The sequence below is a fragment of the Fukomys damarensis genome, unplaced genomic scaffold (assembly GCF_012274545.1).
Source record: "Fukomys damarensis isolate Sample0158 unplaced genomic scaffold, DMR_v1.0_HiC HiC_scaffold_35, whole genome shotgun sequence".
Classification (NCBI taxonomy): Eukaryota; Metazoa; Chordata; class Mammalia; order Rodentia; family Bathyergidae; genus Fukomys; species Fukomys damarensis.
In genome coordinates this window covers 17,620,820-17,627,655 of record NW_022900947.1, presented here as the reverse complement: position 1 = coordinate 17,627,655, position 6,836 = coordinate 17,620,820, and positions in this window count along the sequence as shown.

The following is a 6,836-nucleotide window of genomic DNA, read 5'->3' as shown; positions in this document are numbered from 1 at the left end:
TGTCGCATCCAGTTAGTGGTGGGAACAAGACTGGAATCTGGGTCTTTCTGAACCGGTGTTCTGTATTGTCTTATCTCAAAAGAACGATAATTTGTTACTCTAGTTACATCAATCAGGACATTGTACCAGATATGCTTTTTCATTGCTTTCTGAAAACCAATTAACTTCCAAGCTCTATATTATTTGCTTTTAAGCCATAGTGATTAATAATGTGTCTCATTGATTTCAAGACAAGCATTTTCCCCCTACATTTTAGCATCTCTGAAATTGGATGCTTCTTACAAGTGATGGTGTATCATCATTTAATTGGCAGCATTTTTCTTTCTTAGTGGCATATAAAATAATGGTGCGTCTCACAAGTGATAGTGTCTTAGATTTGATGAAATGCGGCAGTAATGACTTGGTTCATAGAAAGGATAGAGCAGAATGGAGAAACTTAGGGATAACTACGGCAGGGTGGGGATAACTACAGAGTGTGGCAGGGTTGGGACCACTGTGGAGTAACATCACCTGCTTCCCATCCTGTCTTTTATTACTCCAGTTAAGACCCTTGGCTTCTCTCAAATGAACTGCTAGCTTAGGTTTTCATCTCTTCTTTGTCTGCTTGTCTTTTGTACAATAACCAGTTTTCTACTTGAAGAATTACCTCCCTGTAATAATTTCCCAGAGCTGCAAGTGAAGGCCAACATGTTGGCACAACTTCAGGATGTCCACGAGTCCCAAATCTGCTCTCTGTCATCTCCCTTCTTCCATCCTCGTTTTAGTCAGCTTCTGAGGACTTTGTAGTGTTTGCCAGAGAGTGGGACCACGATCCACAGTGCCAGTGGGTGTGCCCTAACATGGCGCTGAACAGCCTGAGTGACAATTCAGGCAGTTCAGAATTCTCTTTCAACCCTTCAGAGGACCTTGAGGGTCTACGTTTGGGGGTTGGGAAATCTCTGACATCTTGCCACCACTACACCTTCCCCTTATAAATGAGAGAGGCCAGCCCCAAACAGATTTTAGCTGGAATTTCCTTGTTTTTGTTTTGTCTTCTTTTGTTTATCTTTATAAAGTTGTCTTATATTTAGGGCAGGAGAGATGCTGGGGTGCCATTTATGGTAGTGCCGCAGAATTGCTTTTTTAAAAAAGAAATTTATTCAGTAAAAATGGAGTCAATTTAAAAAAGAATATTAAGCTAATGCTAGTACAAATGAGGTATGGATATAGCAAGAACGATGAATGGTGAATGTGGAACTCAGAGGACCCAGAAATATTAGCAACAATGTTGCAGCCAATGTTCCAGAAACTTCCATCTCTCACGGTGTTTGCTGTCCTGTTCCTTAATACTAGGTGACCTTTTCCCTACTCACCAATGACAGAACTCCCATGGACCCTCCTTCAGGATCCTTCTAGGCAGAACGAATGGCACATGCTCAGAGCACCTGCCTTCCCATTTGAATTAGCATTTCTTTTGCTCAAATCTTTCTTACATAGTAGAGGAGATGTCCTCTTTGCCCAGAAAGCTTCACAGGCAGGGATCTTTTCTCAGTGCATCTCTGTGGCTTTCTCAACGCCTTACATCCAGCTGTAAGAAAAGAGGGACAGAGGGAGCAGAGATTCTTGTTAGCAATTGTTTTATATAATGTCTTCTCCTGCAAATGCTGAGCCTGGCTTTAAACAACCTGTCTTCTTGGTTTAAATAGAATCCTCATCCTAAGTAGTAGCTACTGAGGCCTTTGTAGGGCCCGCATAAATATTGTTGAAGAAAGGTCATAGAATCATTTAAAACCGTTCATGGTGAAGTGTACCCTAGGGTAAAGCTAAGAAAGGACAGGAAGAGGTGTGCCTGTGTGTGTGTGTGTGTGTGTGTGGCAGTAATCGATTGGTTTAGAGCTGTACCTTCTGGTTTTCTTGTCTCTTCATGCAAAGCCCAAAAGACAAAATTCAGTGACCAAAGATAATGGTAATCTAAGCAGAAAGAAAGAGAGATAAATAAAATACTTTCAGTTTTTATACTTGAGCAGTCCTGTTATCCTTTTCAGAGTCTTAGATAAGGAGCTTTGCTCAGCCTGCCCAAGCCGAGGCAATGGAAGAGTGTGTAGAATTACAAAGATAGATGCTGTTTCTGGAAAGAAGTCAGATTCCGCTGCCCATGTCGTCTTCTGGAGAGAGAAGGCAGAAAAAGATCTGGTGCCCAGTACGCCATCAATTCAGTTGGATTAATGGTGCCTAAGCATCTCCTAATAAAGCCCCCAGTTTACTAATCTTATCTCTGCTATGGAGGAATGACGTCAGAGTCCACCGGCGGAAGGGAGGTGATAAAAATAGGAGGCGGCTTTGTGGGAACACACCTTTTATCTTCTTAGGAGACTTTCAAAGCCTATCTGGCTGCTTTCTATCAAAAATAGCTCTGCTCGGTTCACAGTATATGCTTGAGGAAGGGATGGGGGCAAGTGGCGTAAGGCCCTGCGGTCAGCCATCTCGTTCATCCGTTCTCATTTTAGGATTCAGCTGTGCGAGGAGCAATCAACATGATAGTTTAATTGTCCTCCAAGGGATGCTCCAGCACAATCAAGACTGACACATAATGGTCTACGGAGTGAGACTATTAAAAACGCCTTCACCTAGTTGTCAGTCATTTATAAGGAGAGTTGGGAACTCATGATTGATGGAAATCTGACTGTCCTTCCTGCATGGATATTTTTCCTTAGGTTTTAGACCCAGAGAAGAAAGGGGATGACAATACAACTCTTACCCTATCAGATTTTCCTACAGTGTGTCCCTAGTGCTCTGGCAAGCTGAATTGGAATAATAATTGATTTGATCAATTTTACATGAAAAGCTAATTTCTGCTTGTGTCTTCTATATCCTATGTTGGGGCACAGTCCTGTGTGGTGGTGAACTGATCTTTAACAGAAGGCTGGGCATTTAGCTCAGTGGCACCGTGCGTGCCTTACAAGTGCAAGGTCCTGAGTTCAATCTCTGGTACCAGCAAAAATTAAAAAAAAAAAAAAAAAGAAAGATAAAAGAATATACAGGGAATCACTGAATCTGTTTCAGAGTCCATTTGCTTTTCACATATTAAATATATGGGACAGTTGGTTTTGCTACAGCAATACTATTATTCTGGAAAAGAACTCTCAATGATAAAAATGAAAAAAGTCAAAATAGTCATAATTTACTGCTCCGGAGTGCTGGGCAGCTGTTTTCTGCCTCGATCTGTATTCTAATAAGTCTTTTAAATGAAGAGATTTATGAGATTATTTTAATTTTGATGTCTTTTTAATGCTTCATGCATTTTAAATACAACCTTTTAATAGTTTTTGAGATTGAAGAATTTAATTTTGTTTTATATTGCAGGAATAAATGTATTCTCAGGAGACCACACCATTACTGTAGTTCTTTCTTTCTTTTTTAAAAGCAGCATATCCACTACATACAACTCAATTGCTAACCACCACCAATAAAGTTAGATTTCGACAAAGCCTTTTTAAGATGGGGCTTCAGCAAACTAGGACAAAGTATATATTGCTGCATTTACAAACATAACTGGTACCAAATAGAATTTTTCTTTGTGTTTAGATGTAAATGTATCCCACTGGTGAAAGTATTTTTTGATAAAAATGCCACAACTTTATTTTGGAAGATTAGCCACTGATGTTATGTGGATTGAATATACTGTGTATATAACATATGGCTTGCAAATGAGATGGCCAAGTCAAACTCAAATTTTGGAAAGATCATTGTTTTATATTTAAAAAACTGAAAACTTCCCTTAAAACACTATTTTATGGACAGTATTCACCCCAAACATGTTTTGGAAAAGTTATAGCTGTCTGCGATAATTAGATTTTTGAAGAACTTTATAATATTTTACTCTTACATCTACATTATAGTTGGAGACAATAATAAAGCTAAACAAAGCTTTTATAATCAAAAGATTTGAAATAATTCAAAACAGGCTTGTTAAAATGCAAACACAAGAAATTATGTCTAACTGAAAGCTGATATTTTAAGGTAAAATTAGTTACATCCCTAGATTGCTTTAGACAACTTTACCTGTGCCAGATGGAGTTGATCTTGTGTCATGTTAGGTTTGAAATACAGAAAATTCTTGAATTTACTTTTACATTTTTTTTTGGTGCTATGTATTGAACCCAGGGCCTCTGCTAAACCCATATCTACCATTGAGCTGTATCTCTGTTCCTTTACTTTTCTGAAAAGGTGGGAGATCAAAATCTAAAAGCTACCCCCCAAATACTATTTCAATACTATATATACATTATGTATATTATATATTATATATATATTATATAGCATATATATAAATATATAGTATATATATATATACTATATTTGGTACAGGGGATCAAACTTGGGACCTCATGCTTTGAGGCAGGCAGCAGAACCACTGAGCTAAATCCCCGGCCCTGCTCAAACAATATTTAATACCATAGGAAGTGCTCCTCATATAATATTAAATGAGGGGCTGGGGATTTATATATATATATGTATATATTCAATGAGACTGAACAGGACAAAGCACATACAGCATCCCAAGATGAGAGGGGACAAACAGTTTTAGATAACAACAAAACATTGTTATGATATAAATTGCAGGATATGAATACCATTCAATATTGGGGGCATGTGGATAAGTAGAAGTCCCCATGTCCATATGAGGCATATGCAAACAATTACAGTATTAAAAGTATTCATGTTGAGGTGGTAGAATTTAAAGTGATTTTTCACTTTCTTTTTCATAATTCCTCACAATAAAAATGTTTTTTATATGGCACCAATACCCTGATAAAAACACCTCGATTTCTGTAAGGCAATACTGAAAAGAGACCAGAGTTTGTATAAATCACCAGGAATCCTACCTTTTTGTTGTAGTATTTTCAAGCAGTGATCTTTTAATTTGTAGTTGAGGGGGAAAGAAGCAATAAGTTCCTGTCTTGGGACTTTGATCATATTTTGCAGCTGAACATACAGTTTTGTTTGAAGAATAATAATATTCCATAAACTCTTATGATATCGCTGCTAATGGTTTTCAGAGTCCTGCTTTTTTTTTTTTTTTGGTACTGGGACTTGAACTCAGTACCTTACACTTGTAAGGCAGGCAGTGGCACTACTGAGCTAAATTCCCAGCCCCTGCTTTTCTGAAACTCTCTCTTTCAATCATTTTTTTTAAAAAGGAAAAAAAAAGTTAAAATGCCTGCCCTGCTTAATGATTACTCCAGTTTTACAATAGCATTAAAGACTCCGAAATGCATCCAAATCACCTGATCAACAGAAAGGCAGGTCATAAACTCTCAACCTGATTTTCTTCCTTGTATCAGACAGTGAAGGCTGACAAGATTTGTTATCTTTTCCTCTAATTTTTAGCTGTAGAACAAAACCCTCTCAGTCCTTAACTAACTTCTCTACTCGTAGGGATGCCTGTTGGTTGACTTACTCTTCAGCTAGCCCTCAGTTGCTTGAGTTATCAAATGGTCTGAAGTCTTGTCTTACAGAGTTTTAGTGTAATCACAAGAGTTAATGCATGCAAATAATGGTAGGCATTCAAAAAGTATCTTAATACTTTCCATGATCTTTATTTATGTCATCATTATTATTAGTAATAAAGGCAGGCTTCCCCAAGGCCAGAGCTCTGGTGTCTCTGGTATCCCTGTAGCATCTAATAATAATAACAGCTAACATCATCTCTGTGCTTATTATGTTCCAGACATACCTCTCAGCACTCAGCATACATTAATCTCACTTACTATTTACAAGACCTCGTGAGATAGATACTATCATCTCCATTTTGCAAATGAGGAACCGGAAGCACCTAACGTTCCTGGAGCTCACTGAAGGTCTCTGAGCTAATAATGTTGGAGCTCAGATTTGAACCCCTCTGATTCTGCAGCCCCTCTTCTAACTACTGTGACCTTCAAAACAGTAAGCAAAAATAATTGTTGTAGGAGGCATTATTATAGGTGGAAAAGGTTCAGTTCCCATGGAAGTTTTGGCAGGCAGTCTTTGTGAATCTAAGCTGCTTAAAACTGATGTAAGTTCTGGTGCCAACAGATAGATCCGGCTCTACCTTAGTGTTCTTTGTGTGTGTTCAAAATTTTACTGAAAATATCTCAAAGGTATAATTGTCTATTGTATTTTGTTTTTTTTGGTTTTTTGAGACAGGGTCTCACTATGTAGTTGAGGCTGACCTGGAACTTACTGTGTAGCCCAGGCTGGTCTTGAACTCACAGCAATCTTCCTGCCTCAGCCTCCTGAGTGCTGGTATTACAGGTGTGTGCCACCACACCGGGCCTAATTGTCTATTGTAAATGGCACTCAGCTAAAGAGACAGAGACACTTGGCAATTCAGCATTTCACTAACAGTTTATGCTAGAACTGTGTGCCATCTTTATTTCTTTGCTTTCTGGAAAAATTGGTGGAAAAAAAAAGCTTTTAAAAAATATATTTACAGACACTGATTGTATAGCTAACACAGTACCTGTCAATATTGTTTAAATGAATCACACTTGCAAATGGATAACTCCATTTAACTTGGTATCAGTTCTAAACAGGGCTTCAGAATCTAGAATGAGTCACAGGCTACAAATAGTCTCCAAAATGTGTTTAGGTAGATTTTTTAGCATTCTTTTTTTACCTAGAACTATTTCCTTTCCATTGATTTTGGTTCTTAGTTATCCTCCTTCCTCTTTTCCTCCCTCCCTTTATTCTTTTTAAAATCTTAATGTTCTCATGAACATTGAAAGAAAATTTGCAAAGAGAAGCAAAAACAATTCTTATTCCTGTAACATAGTTTGGAATTTGATTTTGTTTATTAGCTTTCAGAAATTTTTTGG